Below are 26,622 nucleotides of genomic sequence, written 5' to 3'. Positions count from 1 at the left end.
TTTTTTCTCCCCTCAAATGTCTTCCATTTGCTAGAGGCTCCACAAAAAAATATTAAATTGAACTGTAATATTATCAAGACTTTGGTTAGCACAACAGCTTTAACTCCCTGTCACCGCGTAGCGTAACATCTTTTACCATGCCTATGTGTAATTGCTGCAAATCCAGCAGTTCCAATGGTTCGGTATGAGTTAATTCTACTAAAATTACTGAATCTTGGAATTCAAGCTGTCAAAAATTGCATCTGTGAAAGTAATGAATCTTATATCATAATAAGTCTTGAGTGATTTGAGGTTCCTTCCTTGTTTTCCGTCTTCTGCCTTCCCTTGCAAATTTTCTGGGTTTGTTTATTTTACCTTTTTTTTTTTTGTAGAACTTTGCTACTCCATCTGTGAGCAATAGTCTTTTTTTTTCTGAAGACTATCACTTAGTTTGGAAGGACTGTCATCTGAAACACAGTTGATGTTTTACTACTTTGTTTGAAGTAGAAGGGGGCATTCTCCTTCAAACTTCACAGGAGTAAAAATATTTCTATAGGCTTTTTGAAAGTCATAGTGGGGAAATTTACAGTTATGGAATTCTTGTGACCAGCGTGTGCAACCTAAGTGTGCTGACACTGTGCTGCAAGGGAGCAGACTGCCTTCACTAAAGTCCAGTGGCTAAATTGGAAGAAAAGCAAGTGTAAATGACAATAGAAATTGTGAACAGCTAAATGATATTTCAGTGGCTTTTAAAATCATACAAGACATCATTTTTAATAGAAAAGGTGACCTTGCGGGAGGTTATTTTAATACCGTGATAGATGGTAATTTAGATTATCTCTTCACATTCATACTGCTGTGTATAGGTATGTATACTGAAAATTCAGTACCCCAGTGGCTCTGAAAGGATTTGACTGCACAATCAGATCCCCCTACAGCCGAACAGTCTCAAAAACCCATAGTTCAACAGATGTCTTGCTCCTTCAGAGTGTATGTACCAAAGAAAGGAAAATCGTAGGAAAATTGGCCTGACTTCTTCCAGAGAAATGCAGTGGTGTGGGGATATGCTTGTTCTTCCTGTGAAGTAAAACAAGGTGTCTCTGAGAGGTTACTCTGTCCTGTATTGATTTTTTTTTTTGTTGTTTTCCTTTCTCCCTTGAACTAAGTAAGATCAACTTAGCTTTCTAAAACTCTTATTGGAAATCTTTTTCCCAGAGGTGAAGAAAGTGTTTGAATGAGTTTCCAATTAACATAAAAGCTGCTAACTAATATCAATTAGCTGAATACCTATTGAAGTAGTGAAAAAACCAAATGAGTATCAAGCCTGTGCATGTATTATATTTCCTTCCCTTGTCCAGCATGAAGCAGGTGGCAGTTTAGATATCTTGATAACTGCAGGCCTGGGAGGGATTTTCAACAGCAGGTCAGTTAACTACAGCACAAAGCAGAACCAGCTCTGTGGGTCACCCTACAAACGATGAGTTGCACAAGATAACAGTGGAGAAGTAGCAAGGGTGTACTGGCTAAGTGGGGATGGTGTCGTAGTTCAGCCCCGATCAGGACCAGACTACGCAGTCTCTCTCTCGCTCCCCCCACCCTCCGAGAGAATAGGAGGAGATGATATAAGAAAAACGGCTCAAGGTTTGAGATAAGGACGGGAAGAAATCCTTAAAGCTACCGTTATGGGCAAAACAGACTCAACTTGGGGAAAAGTATTCATTTATTTCTAAAACTAGCAGGAGAATGAGACAGGGAACAAGATAACCTCCCCGCACCCTTCCGTCTTCCTGGGCTTAACATTATCTCTACTACCTCCCCTCCCAAGCGGCACAGAGGGGGAAAAGGGAATGGGGGTCGCGGTCCGTTCATCACGCGTTGTTTTATGCCGCTGTGTCATCGTTGGGGGAAGAACTCCTCACATTCCTCCCCTGCTCCGTTGTGGGGTCCCACCCATACGCCACAGTCCTTCGTGAAACTTCTCCAACGTGAGTCCTCTCTTCCACGGGGTGCAGTCCCTCCAGAACAGCTGTCCCAGCGGGCCCTCCATGGGCCACAGCCTCCTTCAGGCCTCCACCTGCTCTGGCGTGGGGTCCTCCATTGGCTGCAGGTGGATCTCTGCTTCTCCGTGGACCTCCATGGGCTGCAGGGGGACAACCTGCTCCACCATGGTCTTCACCACAGGTTGCAGGGGAATCTTGGCCAGGAGCCGCATTACTCCTCCCCCTCCTTCTGAACTGACCCTGGCGTCTGCAGCCGTTCCTCACAACAGGCTGGCAGACGCCTCTCAGGATCTTTTTACATCTTATTCACTTCTCATCTCCTCTCCACTTCTTGCAGCTGGGCCGGACCGAGTTAGGCCCAGTCGGCTGCCTGGCGAGAGGCCAGAGGGTGAGGCCTGCAAGGCCCACAAGGCTTGCGCTTCTGCCTCTCTGCCCCCGCTCAGCTGCTTCCCATCTTCTCTCCTTCTCTTTTTTTTTTTCTGTTTTCCTCTTCTTAAATACGTTATCGCAGAGGTGTTATCACGGAACATTCTGCTACCAATTGGCTTGGCCTTGGCCAGCAGCGGGTCCGCCCTAGGCCCGTCCGAGTCCACTGAACAAAGGGGAGCGACTTCTAGCAGTTTCCTACAGAAGCTACCACCTTAGGCCCCCCCTCACTAACAAAACCAGAACAGATGGGCTGCATTTGCTTATCCTGTACAAGATGAAAACAACACATTGATGATCCAATATCATTTTACTTACAGCTACATTTGAGGAGTGCAGTGTAACATAAGCTTCCCAACACTCATATCTTCCTGTATTACTCCCAGTTATGTACTCTATACATTATCCAAAGAAATTACAGCTATTTCCCAGCAAGGGTAATTCCTTTGTTAACAGACAAATTCAATTCAGACCGTTACCCCTATGTCAAAGCTAGCACAACTGGATGCACATCTACTTAGAAGAATGATCTTTAACACTGTTACTAAATTAGTAGAAAAATAATAGGTTTAGGAGGTTTTTGAAAGAACAGACTATACAGGGAGCAAGACTGGGTACCATGCTGCTTATTGCAAATGCGTAATGTTTTAAGTGATCCATCTGCCCTTAGTGCAAATAGATATCACACTAAAATGGAGGAAGATTGCATTTGTATTGCTCAACATTTGTCTTTTTCTTGAAACATTTATGATTCTTGAAACATTTATACCCGTTTATGCTAAGAAGCAAGCAGAAAATAAGTGATTGCACGGGATCTTAGTTTTCTGAGACAGAAGTACATGGTTGTGTTCAGTAGACTTGAAACTGAAGGAGTGATTTGCCAGCTGTCTTAGGGAGAAACGGGCATCTCAGTGTTACCTTCTATTCTTCTGTAGACAGGTACTCCATCTTCTGTAAGAGCTGAGTACAGTTGGATTTTGTCATAAGGTAGCTAAGAAGAAGTGCTTAGTATGGAAAGAATTACTGCTGGTGAAATTATGCATAGACAATAACCAGTCCATAATTCATCAGGGAACTTACTCCATGTTTATTTCCTTTATATTGGCCCTTAGGGCCTTAGCTTTGAGCAGAAAAAAAATATTATGCGTGGAGGGCATAATTAGGGGATCCATGATGGCAGAATAACTAGTGGTCTGTGAATCCCCATCCAACGCCTGGAAGCACTGACTTGCTCCCTTACCACAACGGAGCAGGTTTGGACCAGCCTTCTAGTCCAGCCCTTTTACGTTTCAATCCACCCACCTGTGACCTAACTGCTCATCTCCATGCTCCCTCAAGATGAAACTCTTTCCTGGGATGAAAATAAGTCTTTTCTACTTCCTAAAGACATCCATTATGTGTTTCCTTGTATGATCTAATAGTTCGTTTCCTGTTTCCATGGCAAACTCCACCTGCTGAAGTAGTGGAAGGCTAGGGCCAAGCCAAGGCAGCTCTGATGATAAGTAATATCTTGAAACCCAAATGTGAGAGAGCCTTCAGAAGGAAGTTGCTCATTCGGCAGTTCTGTGTAAGTGCATGCTTCGATAATTTCAAATGACTTGGCATTTCCTAGTTTGTTTCCAGCTAAGTATGAGCAATGGGATGCACCAAGGTGGGTGTAAAAGGAAAAAGCTGAGTTGTACAGTAATTTTATAAATGGGTATTGCAGGATCAATGATTTTAAAAGGTACTGAAGATCCTTTCAGGTCCTTTTAAAGTTTTTGTCCTCTTTTTTTTTTTTTGCACCTTCTCTAGTGCTATGAAATATAGCTTTACATTTACAGGTCATGAATCACCTTAGTGTGGACCCAGGTTGTTTTTCAGCCTCCTTTTATCTTTTAATATTCACTTGAAATCAAGTGAGCCACTTACTGCCTAATTGCTTTAATTTGCATACTGGTAAACTGAAGTGATAGGAGCTGCCTTGGAAAAGCTCTCTGAGCAATTCTTATGGAAGACAGGTAAGATTTCTGTTAACATTGCTTTCATAAATTATAGTTGTTCTCATTGTCTTGGAGCATCTCGGATTCCAAGAGCTTTTGCACAGAATCACAGAAATGAAAAAATTTGCCTGGAATGGTCTTTCTTTAAACAAGCAGGCCTCTGGTAAGAGAGGATTGCACTTCTGCACGGTGCCTCCTTGGCAACTTGACAGCCCCGACTGTGTCTTTTGAAAGCCCCTTGCCCTTCTTCATTGTGTGGCTGACCCTGCAGCATTCCTGTGTGCCTCTGGTTCTTTGAACAGAATTTTGCAATGAAACTGTTCACGGTGATACATTGTGTATTTTAGTCTTTGGAAATGTAACTTCCCTAGCTAGACAAGAAAATGTTAACCCATCAAAATGTAGTATTTTGTTACATGGATTTAGATGACCTGCCCCATGAACAGAGTGTAGGGCCACATTTGCTTTAAACAATTTTGTGGTCCCTTTGACATTGCTGACAATTATTTTGCCTTCATTGGTAACTGAATTGGTTTTTGTAATGCAAATGTTTCAAAAGCGTTTTATTAATCTGATTCGGTCCCTGGGGTGAAAGCTTGCTGGCACCCCTGCCCACCCTTGTCCAGATCTGCTCTGCGCAGAACAGGCTGATCATACACGGGTTGTGCCTCTGGTTCGGATGCCAGGTTGTAGAGTAAGGTTATTCTGTGAACCTGTAGATTTCACTTTGCTGTGGACGTTTCTGATGCCACCAAAATGTGGATTATGATTACAAGCCCTCCCTTGTCTTAGCCAAGCCAACCTCCAAGTTCTTTTTTCCTGTTTTAACTCTTGGCTGCAGTTTTTCATGGGAATCCTGAACAGACAAGATGAAAGAAAACCTGGAGAAAGGCCCATTTAAAATGAAGGCATGCTTTTCATCGTTAAAGGTTTTTCTTCTGACATCTTAGAAAAGCCTGCCTATAATCATATGGTGTTTTCTCAAAGCGAACGACTTTTACCAAGAAACGTGGTTTATGTTGTCCTGTAGAGCAGCCAGAGGAGAGGTAATATTTACCAGATTTGACATGAGAGATCAGTAGGAATGTAAATAGAGTAGTCCTTCAAAAGACACCGGAGTCAGAGCAATCATCCTGCAGCTTTGACAAATTTACTAACATCTGTTCTGGTGCCATTTCTTTTATACAGATGTGCCATTAACCATGGAAAGAAATGGGTTTTAATTAAATGAGCAGACTGACATGTTATACTTTGATAAGATCGTGCCGTCTGGGTGGGTTATATTTGCAGTCTTCTCCACAGCTTCTTAGATGTAGGGTATACTCCAGCGATGCCCTGGTTGGTCTCTGGAAGATGCACTGACACTAGAGCACTGGGGTTGCTAAGCCAAAATGTCAGACTAAGTATTTTTAAGAAGATGTATACTGCAGCATCTCATTTCTGAGCTGCATCATTTTCCTTTAACAATTTTAGTTTTGCTCTTAGGTCTTGTTTTATTAGCACATCGCTACCTAGTGCTAGCCACAACTGCTACTGTAGATTTCAGGTAGTACAAGGTATGTGAAAATTAATTCTTTACTGTAACTAAACTTCAGTCAGTATGAGCTACAGATTAAGAAATGTGCTACTGTTGCTGTACAGACAGCTGACCATCCACTGGTACAGCCACTGTTGGTGAGGATTACAGATAGCCCAAAACAGCCATGAAATGGAGATTAATAAAAAACCCCACATTGTTCATCTGCTTATTCCCAGCTAGCAATGTGTCGCTGGGTTCATACAAAATAGTCAGCTCAGGAGAAGATTGCTCTTAATTCAGATGGAAATTGGTAAGTAAAATTTTGCAGTGCTTTAAAGGCATAATGTGCTGAGTGTATTCAGTTTGTGTTTCAGTATTTGTGTCTTCAACTTGAAATAGATTAGAGCAGTGTTTAATATGATGAGATGCGGCTATAAAAGGCTTTTATAGGTTCCGAGAAAATCTTTACCCAGTTTAATTGTGTAGACAGGTTCAATTCCCAGGAAGGCCAAGAGGGAAATCAATTGGTAATTTTAATCCAGAATCAATTTTATTTAAGTTTTCAAAACGTGCTGATCTAGCTTTTCCATGCAACAGTGTTCCTGCTGAAGTAGCCAGCGCATGGCGGCTGATGTGTTGCTTGAACTGGGCTCCCCCTTATACAGAGCTGAAGTAACTGGTGGGCAGATGAAGCCTTTTGGGAACTGGTACTGCTATACTGGTATTGACCTATTTAGGCTCGGGTAACTACTTATCTGTCTGCCAACACTCTTACCTCTGAGGGAGATCATCTTCTTTATGCTACACTGTATGAGCTGATGCTAATAGGTGCTATTACAAACTGCTGCCTGCTCCCTGCCTTTTCAGCTGCAGGATGGTGGCTCAGATGTTGCAAGAACCTAAAGGAAAGGATTTGTCAGGACTTGAAGAGATTTAAATGTCTGGAAAAGTCTGAATGACTGCATGGGAGGCTATGGATAAAATCTAGTAGTCTGGGTAGATGCAGGAAAACAGCTTCAGGCTCTCTCTCTTCCCTGATAATGGCACTTGATAAAAAATAATAACTTTTACTTTAGTTTTTATGTGTCCTGTTTCTTCAAAATGCAAGAACTAGGAACTAGGTTGTCTGTCACCAGCTAGGCCACCTTTTATCCAAGAGGTAGCAAGCTTTCTGGCAACTGCCAACCACTTGCACTGTTTTTTGTCTCACTTTTTGTGTAATCGCTGTAGCCACAGGAAGGCGTTGAGCTGTTTCAGTTTGTTTGAAGGAAGGATGTCAACTAAGACAGGTGTGTTTGTAAATCCTGATGATGCCAGACTGTAGCTCATCTAGTACATAGAAGGACACTGGAGTTTTGTATGTGCTATTAGTCTGGCTGGAACAGCGTGCCTGTGTACACATTTTGTCTGGATAGGCTTTAAAAAGAAAGCATTATGAGCATCAAATGAAGAAGTCGTGCTACCGGATGTAGGTATAAAGACAAGGAAGAGGGTAGAGAAGGATACACAAAATGAGGGACATTTATGCTTCTGATAGTGAATTGCATTTGTGCTAATAATGAGAAATTAATGTATGTTTCTGAAGTACTCTTACTCCAGTTGAAATAATTTAAAGGATTTTTGCAGGACAGAACATATCTTGTGCGTTGTACTGTGTCTGAAAGTTGCCCCTCACTGTACAACTGCACCATTTGGAAAAGTTTTCTTGCTTATCCTTCAGTAAATAGTACTGGCTGTTTTCAAATGTTATTAAACAGTTATGTCTCCTGCTGTGATAGTGTGTAGGATATAGATATGTATAGAATACCTGAGCTAATGCTTTTTTGGTGCTTGTACTTGTGGATCATGTGTGTATGTGTGTGTCACATGGGGAGAACGATTCTCCTTAACAAAGAGTTGGGTTTGATTTTGCTTAGTTCCTCAAAGTTCCCAACATGCTTGTAGGAGATGCTTACAGGATATAGCAGTCTTCAGGGTGTTTCAGCTTCTTGGCACTCCGTAAGGATTACAGGTTTGGGGTGAAAGGGAGAAGAATTTGTGCTTTATCTCCTTGGAAAACTGTGTAATTGAGGGAAGTACAGGAAGAGGTTATCCAAAGAGTGTAAGACCATACTGAGCTTGGAAGTACATTGGATTGATTCAGAGATCATTACAGTATAAAAAGTCACATTCTTGTTTCCCAAAGGAGGAAGAGAACCTGCATCTTGTGTTCATGACCATGGGCCTGAGGGTTGCGATAAACCTGCTGCATAGGTCAGGGAAGCCCAGTGCGGTGGAAGGCTCTGACGAGCCCTGTCACAGTAAAAAGCCCATAAATATTGGAGCTGTGAATCTATGCCCAAGTTTACGTGTAAAATAGATCCTTCATAGAGTACTGGCAGCAAGCCTAGGTGTTTTCTGACAGGGCTTTGCTCTTGGCACATTTTGATCCTGCCCTTTGGAAAGTACTTATAACTTCTTTTTCTTCTCTAGCCTGGACTGACCAAGAAATTAGGGGGTTTTGAACAGCTGCTAAAAGTTGTGTAGCAAGTGTGACAGCTCAACTCCAACAGCCAGCAAAAATGGGCCATTCAGGTAGAAGGCTCTTTGGAGTGGTAAATTCTGGATTCCTCAGGGATGCCCGCCCCATACTGCAGCTGAGCAAGCCAAATTGGAAATAAGATCATGGCTATCCCCCATGTTCACTGCTGAACAGGAATGTATCTGCTGAGAGCATCTCTACCCTGAGCAAAGCAAATACGTGATTTATTATTTTTAGTCTAGTTAGCGATGGAGCAGCACTGATTGAGTGAGTAGTGGCAATGGCTAGGGAATTGATGCGTTTCATTTCTGTTCCTGGAGCTGCCTCTCTCAGGTCTGTTTTTAGATATTTCACTGTTGCCTCATTACATTTGTTTTGCTAGCTGTGGAAAGGGGGTAAAAATATTTATCCACTTACTGCAGCCTAGAGGAATAATCTGTTTATGTTTATGTAACTCCTTTCTCAAACAGTTCTCTTGTCTTATCCTCAGAAGAGAATAGTTAATATCCCATAGATCCTTATTCATTTACCTATTGGGGATATGGAAAATGAGTATTCACTACTCTTCTTTTGTCTCTGCTTATAAACTGCACAAAAGCACTTTTGTGGACAGAAGCAAGATTTCTGCCTTCTTACTGTGTTTTCCCTTGACCCTTTCTCCAAGTTATAACAATACGAAGTACAGAAATTTAGCTTTACCTTCCAGCTTGCTCTTGAGTCCATGTTTTTGGAATAACCTACTGATCCTAGCTGTCAGGTTGCAGCTGATGTGTCTGTGTGCGAGCTGGGAAATGGTGGTGCACAGATAATTCTTGCCCTGACGCTGCTCTTCTCTCCTGGAAGCTCTGGAATAAATAAAAGCTTGCATTACTCCATGCCTTAATGGGTGAGGATCAGTGTTTGAACTCCTGATGGAGACCAAGTTACACAGGGTAAGACAGGTCTCTTCTGAGATCAGTGCTGGAACTTAGGAAAACTGCCAGGGCCCATATGTGTGATTTGTGTATTATTAAAATTTTGTAAAATAGCTGTAAGTCACAGTTTTCTGTAGGACCTTTGAAAGTCCCACAGATTATATAAAAAGACAAAGCACTTCTGAGGAAGTGTGTTTTCACCTTCTCAGCAGGACAGTGGCTATCAGCATCTTATTTAACATAGCCCAGCAGAAATGATAGTATTGCCAAGTGTGATTGAGAGTTGGCAGGTAACAGAAAGAATACGCAGAAGTTTTAAGAGGGCAGAGACTCGGTATGTCTCTTCTTGGTTTAGTGGACATGATGGTGTTAGGTTGATGGTTGGACTTGATGATTTTGGAGGTCTTTTCCAACCTTAAAGATTCTATGATTCTTTTGCAAACCTTTCTGTCCAGAACAAAAAGAAATCACAGGACAAAGTCAGAGTCCATCCTCCACACGTGGCCTGCCCTTGGCCTCTTTTATTGAGCTGGAGATCAGAGGTGCTACAGTCATTTTTTATGGTGATGCTTCTCCAGCAGCAAAGTGAGTGAAACCGCGGTCTTGTTGCCTTGGAGCTGCTTTGCACATGTCAGGCTATGGCAGCTTTCAGTCATTTCAGATCAGGGCTGTGTTTGAACTGATGACCCAGGAGGGAACAGCTTTAAAGAGTTGGATTCGTAACTGTGTTATTGCAGGTGAACTGTACCATCCTGGTGGCACATGTCACTGAGCTGCTGGAAAAATTGCTGGGAATAAAACCTTGTGACTTGCAGAACGTGTTATCTGTGTTTCTCAAAGGCAAAGAGTTTGGGAAGTTCTGTTTTCCATTTAAGAACAAGTAACGTGCTTTTCTGGCTCACCTAGAGGGTTATTTTTCATGGTCAAACCTGAAAACCATGTCCATCTTCAGAACCTCTGCTTATTTTCTGATTTCCTCTCTGGATTTGAAACAAAGACAGTGCTCTCACTAGCATTTCACTGTGATGTTGAGGGAAACACAGGTGGAACAAGCATATGGCCTCTTCTCAGCATTGATTTTGCTTAAGCACATGAGATACCAAAGTCCGTACTTGATTATGTCAGACAAGATGTTAATGCTGCATGTAAATAAAGTGTCAAGTTACTACTACAGACAATATACTGGAGTATCTGTCTTGTCTTATATGATCTCCTTGACTCAAAGCTGATGTGATTGCGTAATAAGTTTTGAATCCACATCTAAGCTTTCTGAATTCTCCATTTAATTAATAATTTTTTTGTTTACTCATTTTTTTTTCAAACCAAGCAAATAGCAGCTGGTGTTTGCTTATGTCAAGAGGACAGATGCATCACACAAACATCATACTTTCCCAGCATCAAAACTGAAAGTGAGTTGATATCTGAAGTGCAATTTCCATATGAATTTGTGTTTATGAACCTGTGCACTTCAACTGTAACAAAGAGATATAAGAGGGAGATAGAAAAGATGTTGTCCTTACAGATTACAATAGCACAATAGTTTTTTTTTTCTGATGTTTTGTTCCAGACCTGCTATAACGTTTCTCATGTATCCCATTCCCTTTAGGAGTAAGTTCTTTAAGAAGTAGCATATTTTGGCAATTCATTCTTGTGACCTAACTTCTGGAGAGGGTTTCTCTAAGCTGAAAGGCGGAGCAGCAGCCAAAAATGTAATTGGGCAACTTAAATGGTTGTGCGGCTGAAAGCCCTTCACGTGGTACAGCTGACAGAAGCTTCCATGAGAAGATATCAGCATGTCATGTTCGGAGTTATTTGGGCATCCCTGTGGGCTGCGTGAATATAACCAACTCAAACCTCAAATGCACAAATGTGGAATTGGACTGCAGTGAAGTTGGAAGGAAATGGAGGAAAGCACTCAGGAAGATTTATTCCTGTGTTAGAATATGCAAAACCAGATGCTGCGTCTGTATCTCATAGGAAATCATTTTTGTGCCTGATTCTCATTTTCTGTGATTGTAATCTCATCTCCCTCTTGATGTGTCCTTTAGTTTACAGTTATGGTTGTGCATGTGATTGACTTTTCACCTACCCATGGAACGTGCATAGCACAGTTTTATTCAGCAGAGTAATCAAAAGAACAGTTCAGCTTCTGATAGGAACATCTGGTAAAGCCTATCTTCGTAATGCTGCTTTTAGTAATTTTGAGGGCCAAGCTGACAGCTTTACTTTTCATGGAGATTATTTTATTGACAATGAGAGACTGATAATGTGGAGGGCAAACCTAAATCTGGACATCATCCTAGGAGGTTTTAACAAAGAACCCAAAGTGTTCTTGCCACACTGAATTCCCTGAGCAGTTGAGGATTGATAGGTATTTTAAAGATTCCGCTCAGCAGTATTCTGTGAGTACCTACACGGCTTAGCTGCCTTCCTTCTTACCTCATTCTTTAATATATGTGTGATCATATTATTAAACATATGTCATAAAACACAAGGGATATGCTGGACAGCTAAATTTACATTAGCGTATGATCCTTATAATTCACATTTCTGGGTGTTGCTGCCTTTTTGCATGGGTGTAGCCCAGCTGGCTTCTCTGAAAATGGTTCCTGCCTTAAACTACTAAAACTAAGGGAGAAAAAGGATTGAGTCCCATTTAAACATGCACTATGAAAAAAAAAAATCACATTCTGAAGTCACATGAAGTATTAAAAATAATCCCAGCGTGCTCAGTTACAGTCTTTCCTGTAGAAACGAAAGATCTTTTCATTGGGATGTTGGAAATGTGAAGGAAATACTTCACAGTGGACCCCGGACCTTAAAGGCAGAGCAGAAATTACGAAGCAGTTTGTTTCATCAGGTAAGAAATGCAGTTTCTTGCTGGTGATGGTACTAGGGAAGAAAGCAAAACGTCCAGCAAACCAGTTTCCCTCATCTTGGCTGGCCAGCAGGAGAGGAAAACCAGTCTGGATGCAGAGAGCCGCAGATGAGTTCATGACATTTGCAGGCAGCGCAGTTGGTAAGCTTCCCATGTGCCTGTCCCTGCCCACCTACACACGCAGCTGCTCCCTGCCCGGGTGGCCCTGGTGTCAACCAATGTCCAAAAAACTTCAGGAATGCAGCCCCACAGTGCTGGGGCAGACACAGAAACGTGCTGTTTACAAAAGATTGCATCTTAATATTCCATGGTGCTACAGAGAGCAGAAGTGTGAGGCAACGAAGGGAACAGAAGAGAGATTTCTTGCCTTTTCCACTGCAGGAAAGGTGGAAGGCTATTTACAGTGTAATTTTTATTCAGAAAATTCAGAAGTTTAGAGCCTGGTCTTAGATGTAGTGCACCTTGTGAGGCTATTGATTTGCTTAGCTGAAATCTGTAATTCACCATTCTCACACAGAACTGGTGTTTATCTTCTTGAATTGCTGTGCTTGATCAGGAGCTCCTGTGCTTTAGAAATGTATTTTTAAAAAGCCCTACCTTCCAAATGGGCCAAGGTAGCCTAAGTGTAACTCAGTCTCTTGTTTTTACACAGTGTGAAGACTCAACGTTGGGATTTGGCCACTGAATATGTTTTAAGCATTAGTTGTGCGCTTGTTGGGGTTTTTTTGAGTTACTAGACCAGTTCTTCAGAATTATGTTCTGTATCATGCTTTACACTTTTCACCAGTGATTAATCTTCAGTTTTTGGTGGTGTCATCTTCCATAAGTCATGCTTCCACAATATCTATTCCTTATGCGTAAGGTGTGAATACAAACACACAATTAGAAGACTGTTGGGAACAAAAGTAGCATTCTTGAGCTATCCACAGCAAGTTGCTGAGTCCACTCACTTAAGGATTCAAATATGACTTTGTGACATTAGTGACCCATTCTGTTGCTTTTGATAGTTTTGCAGGTAAGCAAATTGAGGCATTGTAGCAAATAGAAGTAATAACTTCTAAATTTGTACTGGGAGCAGTGATGTATCTAAGTGGTCAAGTGGTATCAAAGAGTCTTGACCTTTGAGCCCCGGGCAGAGCAAGGGGCCAGGGAGCTCTGCACGCTCATGGCATGGCTTTTCCCTGGGTGTCTTCAGTGCTCTCCCAAGCCCAGCTGAATTGCTTAGATGTGGTAACAGAGAAGATTCAGGCTAACCCTGACTTGTAATGAGGAATCCTACAACACGAAGCTTTAGAGGTCTTGTCGCAGACAGTTAAAAAATGACCACTGTTTTCCAGGCTATTCTTGGACACGTGAGATGATGATTGTCATTCTTGCTTATACACTTTTGACCAAACTACGCGGCAGACTTATGGGTTGGCTCCCAACCAAATTGATCTTGTAGTCTGTTTGGTCGTTATATAGGGCCACCATACTCTGAGCGATGTAGGTGGATGTTCAGAAGGACTTTTCTCAGGAGGACACAGAGCTTTAACTTCATCATTTTCAATGGTAGATGCCGCATTCTTGTTGTGATGTGGTTCAGCAGGGCAGTGGCAATAGCAATCTTGTTGTGAGTTCAGTAGTGAACTTCTCTAAATCTTGGCCGCCATGGTCCTGTATTTCCACTCTTCTCTCCCTGAATAGTGTCAACCAATGTCTGAGTCCTCAGGCAGTGGCTGCTTATCAAATACTTACATCACTGGCACGCTGTTAAACAGGAGAGGTGAATTAGTCACCAACAATGCTGAAAAGGCAGAAGTTCTCAACACTTTCTTCACCACTGTCTTTACCATAACTGTTGGGCCCCAGACCTTGGGAACAAAAATCTAGGTTGATGCAAACACAGATCCATCGTCAGTGAAGGAAAAGTTAGTATGTGAACTGTTACAGGAGCTTGACCCCAACAAATCCATGGGCCCTGACAATATCCACCCAAGGGTGTTGGGAGCTGGCTGACATCCTTGTGAGGCTGCTCTCCATAATCTTTCAGAAGTCGTGGATATTGGGGAACACCCCAGCAGACTGGAAGAAGGCCGATGTCAGCTCTATCTACAAGAAGGGCTTAAAGGAGGATCCAGGAAATTACAGGCCCAACAGTCTTACTTCAGTCCCTGGGAAAGTTACAGAACAAATCCTCCTGGAGGCTATCACAAGTCATGTGGAGCATGTGATTGGGAAAAGCCAGTACAGATTCACCAAGGGGAAATCGTCCTTGACAAACCTGATCACCTTCTACGACAAAATAACCAGCTCGGTTGATGTGGGGCAAGCAGTGGGCATTGTCTACTTGGATTTCTCCAAGGCTGTCAATATGGTTTCCCACAGCCTCCTCCTAGAGACACTGACGTGTTACAGTCTAAACAAGTGGTCCATGCACTGGGTGGGGAACTGGCTGACAGGCCGCACCCAGAGGGTGGTGGTAAGTCACTCCTTTTCAAACTGGAAAACCTGTCACCAGTGGGGTCCCCCAGGGATCAGTATTGGGCCCAACACTGTTTAATATCTTCATAAGTGATATGAAGGGATCAAGTGTACCCTGGTGAAGTTTGCTGATGATACCAAACTGAGTGGGGAGATGGACACTTTGGAAGGGAGAGCCACCTTGCAGGAACACCTGGATAGGCTGGAAGAGTGGGCTAACAAGAACCTTATGAAGTTGAACAGAGACAAATGTAAGGTCTTGTACCTGGGAAAACATAATCTGGGAGTGCAGCACAGGCTGGGATCTACCCAGCTCTGTGGAAAGGGACCTGGGGTCCTGGTGGACAACAAGCTCAATGTAAGTGAACAGCATGCTGCTGCTGCAGCAAAGCAAGCCAACAGGATGCTGGGTTGTATTGGCAAGGGCATCACCAGCAGAGACAAAGAAGTCATTAACCCACTCTGCTTAGCTCTTGTGAGGCCACACCTGGAATACTGGTGTGGCCTGTTTTGGTCCCTGCTATACAAAAAAGTGGACAGGCTGGAGAGGGTCCAGAGAATGGTCACAAAGATGATTAAAGGACTGTGATGCCTACCGTATGAGGAAAGGCTGAGAGAATTGGGTTTGTTCAGCCTTGAGAAAAGAAGGCTTAGGGGAGAGTTTATTACCATGTTCCAGTATTTAAAGGGAGGCTACAAAGAAGATGGAGATTCCCATTTTACCAGGAGTCACATGGAAAAGATGAAGAATCATGGGTACAAGCTACTCCTGGGGAGATTCTGATTTGACACAAGAGGAAAATTTTTCACAATGGGAACAATCAGCCATTGAAATAACCTCCCCAGGGAAGTGGTGGATTCTCCAACATTGGACACTTCTAAGATTCAGCTAGACAGGGTGCTGCGCCATCTTGTCTAGATGGTGCTTTTGCCAAGAAAATTTGGACCAGATGATCCTTGAGGTCCCTTCCAACCTGGTATTCTATGATTCTGTGAATCTGTTATCACTCCACAGATGAACGCACTGCTGGAGAAGCAGCTGCAGAAAGCTGGCTGCTGAGGCCTTGGGGACAGGTAATGTTTGTAGCTCTCTCGTTGCCCCTCTTACTGGGTAGACAGTTGTGAATTACTGAGAAAAACAATATTGAGTAGGGTACTTGCTCAACATGACTGCAAGAGGCTGAGACCCAGGGCTGCATTCATATTAATGGCAGCGTTCCCCTTGATTTCAGTAAGGGAATGAGCTGTTGTGTAGCATCGGAGTATGATGTATTGTATTGGGAAGGGAATATTCCACTCCTTGGGTGACATCACTGGGTGCAGCTGGTCCTCAAATGTGTTTTGAAGTATTTTCTCGTTAGAATCAACTCACAGGAAGTAACAGATTGCAAAGTGAGGCTGTATTAGTAAGAACTTTGTGCTTTGTTAATACTCTTTTTCTCTACATATAATAGCTGGGAATTGGAGCAGGAATGAAGATGCTGTTGTGTTTGTGGCTGCCTCTGCTGCTGTGTAGATGTTATATGCTGCCTTGCAGCAGGTTTTGTCAGCAATAGAAAGGAGTAGGAGGAATTTGCCAGCCCTTTGATACGTGCAAAAACGCTGTAGTTCTCCTGCCAAGCAAATTAAATCGAAGCAATGTTCAAAGACGTATGAGGTGAAATAAAAATGTAGGAGACAATTTTACATTAACAGCCAAATGGGCCACATGACCACCTTGATCTTTTTGATTTCAACTTCTTCCTATGAAAATCAGTGAATCTAACAAAAACCAGTGTCTCTCCTCTAACGTTCCCAGTAACTCCCCAACTATTTAATGTTTACTTCCATTCTAAAATATTCCTTTAAAATATATGTATTTATAGATTTATCTTTGTCTGTGGGTGTGTGTGTATGTATATATGTAAATATGTATGTATGTACAGTACTACTCTAGCCTGGAGGGTGACTTCTGGAAAGCTTCTCTAGCAGTGGCAGTTTATTTGTTGAGGTGAAGAAATAATTTTCTTGCAAATTTATACTGACTTACAAAGTCACCATGTATAGTCATATAATGACTCGGTGTAGCACAGACTAAAATAGATGCCGCCTTCTCGCTGTTGTATATTATGTGATAGAGTCTGGATTTCTAAATGCTCTTACAGAGTGACGTCCACCGGCAGCAGTAAGACTTGACTTGCTGTGGTTCGGACATCCTGGCTCTCTGTTAGGTGTACTCTGGTGCTCACCTCACAGCTGAAGCAACTACCAGGAGAATGATTGTCAGAAGTGGCTGTTGCCAGCCATCACCTACACCTTCTCATTTCTTGGCTTTTCCACCTGCGTGCCACGACGTGAACGTGTGTCTGGTCTGTGCTAACTGGAAGTTTTGCATCTAAATCTGCTTCTGAGATCACAGCTTGGATGCTGGCAGCAAGCTCTGGCAACTGTGTCTTGAATGACATTTTTTTGCAACCTTTGTCATCAGTGATTGTTTGCAGGTCACAGTGATGAAAGACTTTGCAAAAATAATTCTCTCTGATATTTTTTTTCCTGGACTTGTCAACCTATGCTATAAACTTTCATATGCAATGTTCTTATGGGCCACTTTGTACTCTTTTCCGCAGACTTTATTAACAGCCCTGCAGAACTGCAGGACAGGCGCTTCTGCTTATCATCCTCTCGAGGTGTTAGCCAGTATGAAATCCTGCTCTGTTTCCCATGTTAGCACTAACTCTGCAGCGGAAGGAGGTGTTCAAACTATTAAAAACAAACAACACAAAACCAAAAACCCCAACTATGTGAAACTTTGTTTTTCAGGGGAGGCATATGGATCTCTGAGCAGCTCGGAGACTACTAAGGAGATATACTTCCTTCAGGGATCTTTTATCGTAAAAGCAGCTTAAGTGACTCAGTCTTTCCCTGTGGATATCCTTAAAACAACTCCACTCATTTTGTCTTTTAGCAGTCAGAAACAGGATTTATTTTGTGCTGTCTCAAAAAAAAAAAAAAAAGAAAAAGAAAAAACTCTTTTGAAAAAAGTCAATGGCTGTTTTACCGGGAGGATCTGGGCTATATTGAATATTAAAGGTCTGTACAGCTTGCTAACGCATGGGCTGACTGGCACTATGTTCACTCAAGCAAGTGCTTCAGTGAAAAATTCAGCACTATTTTTAGTCCTCTTGCAACAAACCAGTTGATTGTAAGGCCTGGGGAACTGCGACATTGTGATTGCGAGGGGACTGCTGGAAAAGGCAGGAGGACGAGACACAGCAGCGCGCTAGCTGCGCCAAGGACTCCCAGCTGATGTGGAGAAGCACACATCACAACCAGGTATTTTAAATCATCTTGTAAGCCTCGGTCTCCCTACCAAATGAATTTGCTAGTCAGAGACAGGGCATGAAAGCGTTAGCTGGCTGGCTCTATCTGCTCCTGCCCTTAAAGATTTCATTCCATAAATTCCTGTCCTGACCGTCAGCTTTTAAACCGTCTCTTCTCGTTTCCTAGCCTTTTCTGGGATTTTAGAGGATCTTGGGCAAGTTAGCAAATGACAATAGCAAAACAGAAGTAAGTTTCCCAAAGCGAAGGCATTCTGCTTTTAAAGAAATACAGCCGTTTCAGTGCCGGTGAGTAGCCTGTAACAAGTACTACAATCCATTCCTCTCTGCTAACTGCATTAACTTGTAAAAGAAAATAACCTGCCTTTGACCGGCCAGCCAGCTGAGGAGGATTTGATCAGACCCGACTGAGGGGTGGAGGGTTTGCTGGCAAACTCTGCGTGTGCGAGTCTGAGTGTGTGCGTACGTACGCGCGGTGCCTGGCGCGGGTCTGCTCTGCCCCAGTGTCGTGGTCTCCCTCTAGCAGCTCTCCTGACCTCCATTTGTCCCTGCGATGCTTCCTGCAGGTCAGTCCCACGCCAAGGAAGCTCGTCCCGGGAGGTTTAGGGTCTGCTCCTGGCATGTCTCATCCCCATGTTCGTGGGTCCTCCAGTGGCACCGCGCCCCGAGGGGCGAGGTGGTTGCAATTCCTGGGCGATGGAGTCACAGGAGAGAGTGCCGCCAGCAAGTAGATAGTGGGAGCGCGGGCAGGGCTGGCCACTGCTCGTGGCAGTCCCAGCGGCACCAGCCCTCGCGCCGCCACTGACTCTGCTGCCAGCGTGCGCTTGTGCCAGGTGAGAGCTGGAAAGCTTCAGATTTATTTCCAAGACGGACACTGTTGTGTGTTGTGTCACAGCTCATTGTGATGCTGCCAGGGAGCTGAGCTGTTGGATTTCGGCAGCATCTCGCGCGCCTCCTCGTCTGTTTGCAAGAGTTGATGCTGTGTAACAGCTTCTTAAAGTGTGCTTTGTTTTAAGAGTGAGGATTTCAGCCTGCTAGTCACCATGCAGCAGCTCCCAGCTTTTTCAGGGCTCTAAGCAGCAGCTGGACTTGGGCAGAGAAACTTTTGCATAAGTAATATACCTTGGGTAACTGGCCGGTACTTTGCTGTCCTGCATTTTCACCCTTTTGTTTTAACTCGCTTCTGCAGTGTGTGCAAATTCCTTGCTTCAGAGTCAGACCCAGATTTTGGGATAAGCCTTGATGCACTTTAGCTGCAATGCTGTGTTTTAAAATAACTGCTCCTATTTTACCCTTAATGATACCACTATCTTAAAATAGCATGACATGCCGCCTCTTTTGAGTTATTTGGTAGAGAATGTAAGGAAGGGGAACTGTTGAATTCCCATGAACTCTGTTGAAAGATCCCGCTTAGCTTTCAGCATGCTGAGCTGCTGCAGCCTCCTGTGTGTCCTAGAAATGTGTGTTACCAAAATGCACCGCTCTTGCACTGCTCTCTGCGCTGCTGTGGTTGTGTTCTTTGCCTCAGCAGCGCTTTAGGTGCATTTGAAAAGACAGGTGAAGTGGCAGTTTTGTAACTGAGTTTTCAGTGTATTCGTGCTAGACATGTGCATTTGTATGCAAACAGTGCAGATGGCACGAACAGAGTAACTATAGCATGTGTTGGCTTATGTTTGCATAAACGGAGCTCAAATAATTAGCTAATAATCAGTCATGTTCACGTGAGATTAGATAATGAATGTTTTGGGGCTTATTTTAAAAAATATTAAAATATTAAAATTTAAATACCCTGGTTTTTTTTTCTCATTGATTCTGGCCAATCCATATTTTTATCCTACAAAAATACTCTTCAATACTGACTGCCAAGTTGCCACTGATTACTAAAATGAAGACAATGAAGAGTCAGTTGCTTTATGACCTGAAGTCAGTAAACTGAGTCAGCATAGTCTAGAACTCGTTATACTGTCTTAATAATTAAGATGAATTAGTTGGATTTTCTTCTGGAAAAAATAGAAGTGGATGAGATTTCATTAAAACTTCAATGACAAATGTTTTAGTGCTGTGGCAAATAGCACTTCTCTGGGAGACGCTGTGCATGTCTATGTAGATTAAAGCTGTCTGCTTGCGGTGATCAAATGCACAAACTTTACCAAATAACTGCTGGAAAGGTTAATTGGATATTTCTTTATCAGCATTGTATCTTCTTGTCTTCCTTCTCCCTTATGCTGAATGTTTCATGAGCAGGTATAAAACAAACCACTGCTGGAAATACTCACCAGTATGTCTTAGTACCATATTTTCATTTGCACAAAGGATACTTGTGCACAGCAAGTTGTGTATTGCTGTCGTGTATTACCTTTTAGGTGAGCAATGCAGTTCATGCCTGGTGTGTGCTATCAGCCTGGCAGAAGAGACAGTCTGTGTGACCAATTACATCATCTGATCTTGATATTCCTGTACCTCTTGCGTTGGAAAGACACATGGCCCTCAAGGCAAAAGACAGACTCCATTACCTTTGACATACTATAGCTATTCTTGACTACCTACAGTTATTGTCAACTACCCTGCTTGAAGACAGCCCAAAATAGCAGGAATTGAGTTGGTTTTTGGTAGTGTGGATTGCACAATATGAGAGGTAAGAGGGAGGTAGTTGTGATGCTTCTGAGAGCTGTTATGAAATGAGCATGTGCTTATGCAGAATTTGGATATAAAATCCCTTCTTCCTCTTCCCCCAGACCCTTAAGCCTTTTAATTAGGTCAGTGGGTGAGATGCTGTCATGCCCTGAGCACGGCCGGAGACGGTGGTACCATGGGCTGTGTTGTAGCAGCCCTATTCTGGAGCTGCTTATGGATATCACAGAGCTCCCCTCCCCTGCTCTGCAGATGGACTGCTGCTGCCTCTTGCCCTCTCTTTCCAAGATGGGATTACAGTTGTACTTTAGTGTCTGTGCAGGCTCAGAGATGGGGCAGAAGTCTTAGTTCAAGCAGATATAGTATCTTTCTGGCTTTATTGTTCCAGTTGGGATGAAAAAATGATGGATTGCATGTAAGCTCTGCACCTGGTATCTCCTGCAGGCGATAAATCCAAGCAATGCAGCTCAAAAGCAAGCTGAAGTCCGGGCTGAGTTTGTCATTTAAATGTCAATTCAAAGACATATTGGTTTCTGAGTTACTGTTGAAGATGAATGATTGTCAAATTGATTCTTTTTTTTTTCTTGTCCTGTAGATGCAGAGCTGTAAATCACAGTTACATAGTCTGGTTTAAAACTGCTTTGGGTTTTTTTTTTGTTTTTTTTTTTTTCCCCTGAAATTCGTTAGCTAATTTTAACTAGACGTAGTTTATTAATTAAACTTAATTTTCTAATGAATCCAGCTCATCCTTCTTAAGCCAAGTCTGATACAAAACCAAATTCATTCTAATCCTTAAATCATTGAATGAAGTCATTAACTTTTCTGTCTGTGAATGTCAGATGGTAGCAGATTACTGAAGTACTTAACCTGAACATTATCCATAGACTGCAGCTCCCACTTCTTCCAAGAAGTGCTTTAATACAGTGCATGTAAAAAGTTGCAAGTTCTCAGCATTCATTCTTACTGGCAGAGGAGCAATTATATCCTGCTCTTGGGAACAGGTCTTGTGAAAAATACATTTAACAATGAAACTAAGTGGCAAACTTTCAAAACTACCAGGAACATATTGGGGTCGTTCAGCTTGTGACAAGAGCTGCTCTGTCTGGGATGCTTCTGAGAACCTTCCCCGTTTCCAGGCATGCAGACAGATTCTTAACTCCTTGTGAGAACTTGACCCCACCTGTAGGAACAGCACTCTTGAAAACACGGCCATGAATTTTACTGTCAGTGAAAAAGTAACGTAGTTTTCAGGTTCCCAGAGATTTTCCTGTCTGCTGGTTGGATGCCAGAGTGCCGGAGACTAAACTGTGGATCTCCAGGCCATGGGTCATGGGCATCTAAGCTCAGGAAAAAGAGGACGGCTCCTCACTTGAGGGTGGGAGCAGCACACGTTCCCCGAGGGCCGGCACAGAGCACCAGCTGCTGCAGCACTCACTGGCGGGGTACAGGTTTCCTGGCCTAAAGCTGTCCCCTGTTGTGACAGCTCTCTGCTTGGCCAGGACGAGGCTTGTCTCTGCAGGTAGCATCCTAATAACTCCATGGGTACCCCGCACAGTGCAGTCACTAGGAGGGGTGTCTGACCAGGAGAAATCACTTAAGGAGTTGGCGTGGCAGTTCTGAGAATATGCAGGTTAGATATGACAGCAGATCAATGTTACTGGTAGCTTGCAAAGGTACCAAGCCAAACTTGGTAACAAATTCATGTTATTATCTGTTTCCTGGTGCTCTTCTTGAATGATACTATCTTTGCATGTAGCTGATTTGACAAGTACACTTTTCAGTCTGTCTGGCAGCAGGGTAAAGAGGTTGGCCTCACTTATACACAAAAATAAAAAGCCCAGCTTCTGGGAATGGAAAGATGTCAATGAAAACCTGAATTGCCATTTTACACTTAGCAGTAAATAAAAGTGAGGCAGCTAGAAGCAGCAAATGTTTGTTAAAAACAAGTATCATATGATTGAATAGGATGGAATAGAATAGAGTAGAATATTTTAGTTGGAAGGGACCTACAGTGATCATCCAGTCCAACTGCCTTACTAATTCAGGGCTGACCAAAAGTTAAAGCATATTATTAAGGGCATTGTCCAAATGCCTCTGACAGGAATGGGGCATCGACCACCTCTCTAGGAAGCCTATTCCAGTGTTTGAACACCCTCGCGGTAATGTCCAGTTTCTAATGTCCAGTCTCAACCTCCCCTTATGCAGCTTTGAACCACTTCCACACAGGATAATACAGATAATACTCATCTATCTATGACCTTAAGAGAGTTTCCTGAAAATATGTGGAAGAGCTAACAACATCCAGCAGCTGTTTCAGCTTCCTTGTTTACATTCTGCTGCAGGCTTTGCTCGGTTCACTTTATTCTCCCCATGGGATGTCTCTAAGTTTCCAATATTAAGTGGACAAAACCCCAGAATGTTTCCTCTAACAGTAAAAGCCTACCATGCATGTCTGTGGATTTTGAACATCTGCCACTTGGGAAGCCAATTGATGGTGTTGTGTTACCAGAGGAAAGAGATTGTGTGTTCTGGCACCACTCACATCCTCCCGTGGCCTGCTGTTGAGATCTTTGTTTCAGCGTGGAAGAAAAGGAGAGTTAGTGGCTTTGGAGAGCTCTGTTACTTCACACTCATAATATGAAAACTAATGAAATGATAGGATGAAGGTGTAAAACATAGGCCCAGAGTGATGTAAAATATGGGTGAGATGGCCGTGCAGTCAGAGCCTGCAATAAATGGTCAAAGATAAAATGGAAAAATCTATCCTTATTAAAAGTGATGTGTGCAATGTATTTATTTAGGCACTCAATCAGAAGAGCTGTGGCTGCTTTGAATGAGAAATGTGTCTTCAGGAAATATTTTTTTCATTTAAACTTAATTTGAGGAGGTTTGAAAGAATTAATTTGTGTGGAATTGGATTATGCCTTGATTGTTGTATTTCCCTCTTCTACATCTTCTTTTCTTTCTCAGATTCACAAATAGCTTTTTCATCCTGGTTGCTATTGGCAAAAGCCTGTAAATTGGATTTTTGGACACATACGAGTGAATCAGAAACACTGTGGTTGGAAGTTTTGCAGTCATTAGAGAGAGGCGCTGAAGCGATACAAGGTCAATCGGCCAGATTTAAGCAAACTCAATGTTTTTTCAGAAACAGCATGGTGATGAGTTAATGCCAGCAAGATCACTGCTGAATCACAGTAGCAACTGCTTTTCTGCAGCCTGCATAAGCTGTACTGTGCACTCTCTTTCTGCAGAAATTATGTTGCACACCTTATGCACATCACACATAGGTATTGTCCAGTGAGTGTTTCTGGCAGGAATGAGTCTTGAACCACAATCTACTGCATTTCAGTACTGACATCCTGAGAGGAACAAATGAACATGGTCTTATCTTTGCTTTTTTTTCTGCATCTCCAAAATGTGTGATGATAGACTGGGAAATACACATTTTCTAGACTAAGGCTACATTTTTATCCTTAAGCTTGTTAGTTCTCCCCAAACTGGAAGCCTTTCCGCCGGGGTCTCCTGCTACATGGCAGAGCCTGTGGCTTGTTGCAGGGGGAAGCTGCTGCCCAAGGGCAGAGGAAGCTGTCAGGTAGAGCAATGGAAGGAAGATGCTGAGATCCTTCATCAGAGAAGTTCTTACCTTAAGCAGTCACTGATCCTAAAAGAGTGTGGAGCCACTGCTGAGATCTGCTTTGTAAAGGGCTTTGGATACTCGGAACAGTGTATTGTTCACCAGGCAAAACGGGAAGGGCGACTGCTTAAGTGCATCATCCCTGCTCCTATGCTCCTTCCAACCTTGCGAAACCTGAAGTAACACCTCAAGGTTCACATGTGGTAAAGGGAGGACTGTTAGGGGAAAGAAACGATACTGTGGGGATGTGAGGCAGAGAAGATGACCAATTACATGAACTTTTGGTAGCTTTAAGGGCACCCAAATGAACTGTCAAAAATGTTGCCTTGGGCCAGCTTTCCAGCAAGAGTACAGGCGCTCGCTGTGGCTGCTGTTTACCAATTGAAGCGTAAGGTATCCCAGGCTCTCCTGGAAGGGTCACCCTCATCTGCCAGCCCTCCCTCTGGCCAAGCTGTAGTCCCAGCTGCCTTTGCGTCCTTCTGCTTAGCACAAGGATCCCGAGGCAGCAGTGAGTTCCTGTGGAATGGTGCAGCCACTGCCATGTAATTATTACATCAGGAACTGCAAGGTATTTTCCCTGATCCGTGACTTGGCTTGTGATGCTGGCTGGTTGAGCCAGCAGCTGGCAAGTTTTTAAGCTGGTGCGTGGTATCTGGCTTGACAGCGGTAGGTGAGAAATGCCCTGGGGGCAAAATCTACTGCTGACCTTGCAGATTGCCGTGGTGGGAGCAGCAGCCTGTCCCCTGCCCTTGCGCGCACCTTCTCCTGTCCCTGTCTGCATGCTGTTCTCTCCCCATGCAGCTCAGGAGATCCTGTCCTTCAGCCCTGTAAGAACCCAGTCACTGGCAGCTTTCAGGTTCTGAAGTATTGAAAGGAACTGATTTCTTTTTTTAACACCAAAATTTAAGGAGGCTTTTACTTAAAGCTAGTGATAAGTAGCAGTGAGAGGCATTTTTGCTTGTGTTTGTGTGGGCCCTCACTCCGTTTTTACAACGTAAAGCAGATTATACACCAACATTTATACTTGGTTCCTGTCAGGTATCTCTGATTGCAAATCGCCTTTAAATACATTTCTCCCAGTTCACCAAGTAGCATGTGAAATTATTACCTCTCTCATTACTGTGTTGTAAAATCTTAGTTAAGGTACGATGGGAAAGCGCATTGTAGTAATTTAAATTATTTAAAATACAACTTTTTCTTTAAATCTAAACGGGATCTTTATTTGACACACTTCACTTCAGATATGACCTTTGTGTCTCTGCTGGGTAATTTTCTGGGTTTATGACACACTTCGTGTTCCTATAAAGCCCTTCACTTGGTGATCTTAAAGTCTTTACAAGCCTTAGTTAACTGAAGTGCTATGTTTCCTCTGTGAGGTCAGTAAATATCCTTAATTGCTTTTTGCAGGAAGAGGAAAATGTGGCAGAGGATTTTTCAAGGAATTTGCCAATGCTGGGCGAAAAGCTACTGAGGAGGCAGGAGCAGAGGTCACGATTCCTGAAACCCCTTTGACGTGCACTGTTTCTCTTTATTACATAAGCACGCACAGGAAACACGTAACCTAGCACGGTGAGGCAAGATGTGGGTCAGGTGTCCTTTGTCAGTACATCTTCTGCTTTTTGACCTGTAAGTTGCTGAAAGCAACAAAAGCCCATGGATGAGGGAGTCCTTTTGAAAGTGGTTAAAAAAACCCCAAGCAAACCCTGAAAGCCTCATTCCACTCTAAAAAGCTATTTTTAGGAAGCTGAAGCAAAGAAGGCAGCCCGGGGGGGGGGGGTGTCTGTACGCAAATTTTCTGTCTGACTGCCTTTGGATAGCCTAAATTTTAATGCACTTGTCAGGCTGTCGCCATTTGTGCCTGGTGAAAAGCAGGGAGTGGACGGAGCGGAGCATGCTGTCGGCACCACATAGCTACTGCATGATCCACTGCTGTGCAGGGAGGGGACGGGTCCCTCTTCCAGGCTGCTGGTGCGAAGCCTATTAACTGGAGGTTTTGTGAAGAGGCAACATGCAGTGTTAAGATGGCTCTCGTTCCCATTTTGATCACAGGATGTTGTTGACCCTTTCCTGAGTAAAATGGAAAAAAATATTTCAACTGTGTAGTTGCTGACTGTATCAGAAAAATGGCAGTGCAGCGAGCATGAGCAGAAGGTACCGTATTTATTGATAACAGTATGTGATACTCTGTTTTAAGGACCACCAAGGAAGGAGGCTTAACAGAACATCATTGTTGTCCTTTCACAGCTGTGAAAATCAGTTAGTTGTGTCTGTCACTTCAGCCATGCTCCATCCCATATGGAAATTCTGTCTTACCCTTGGGTACCTTGTTGTGTACTTTTGCTGAAGGTGGAATGA

The 26,622-nt window shown here is 43.1% G+C and overlaps 1 protein-coding gene across 3 annotated transcripts in view; it reads left to right on the top strand.

Annotated features, from left to right (window-relative positions):
• ARHGAP24 (Rho GTPase activating protein 24) overlaps positions 1 to 26,622 on the top strand; it is a 215,088-nt gene that overhangs the window by 112,627 nt on the left and 75,839 nt on the right. The window contains exon 1 of one of the 3 annotated variants that reach the window (XM_086747384.1): positions 17,377 to 17,994. The exons of the other annotated variants lie outside the window; for them this stretch is intronic. The gene's annotated coding sequence lies outside the window, so the exon portion shown is untranslated. Of the gene's footprint in view, positions 1 to 17,376; positions 17,995 to 26,622 lie in introns of those variants that run through there. 3 annotated transcript variants of the gene reach the window in all.

The sequence above is a fragment of the Chlamydotis macqueenii genome, chromosome 4 (genome assembly GCF_036417535.1).
Source record: "Chlamydotis macqueenii isolate bChlMac1 chromosome 4, bChlMac1.mat, whole genome shotgun sequence".
NCBI lineage: Eukaryota > Metazoa > Chordata > Aves > Otidiformes > Otididae > Chlamydotis > Chlamydotis macqueenii.
The sequence above is the reverse complement of the archived record's forward strand: the minus strand, read 5'-3'. Positions and strand labels throughout refer to the sequence as shown.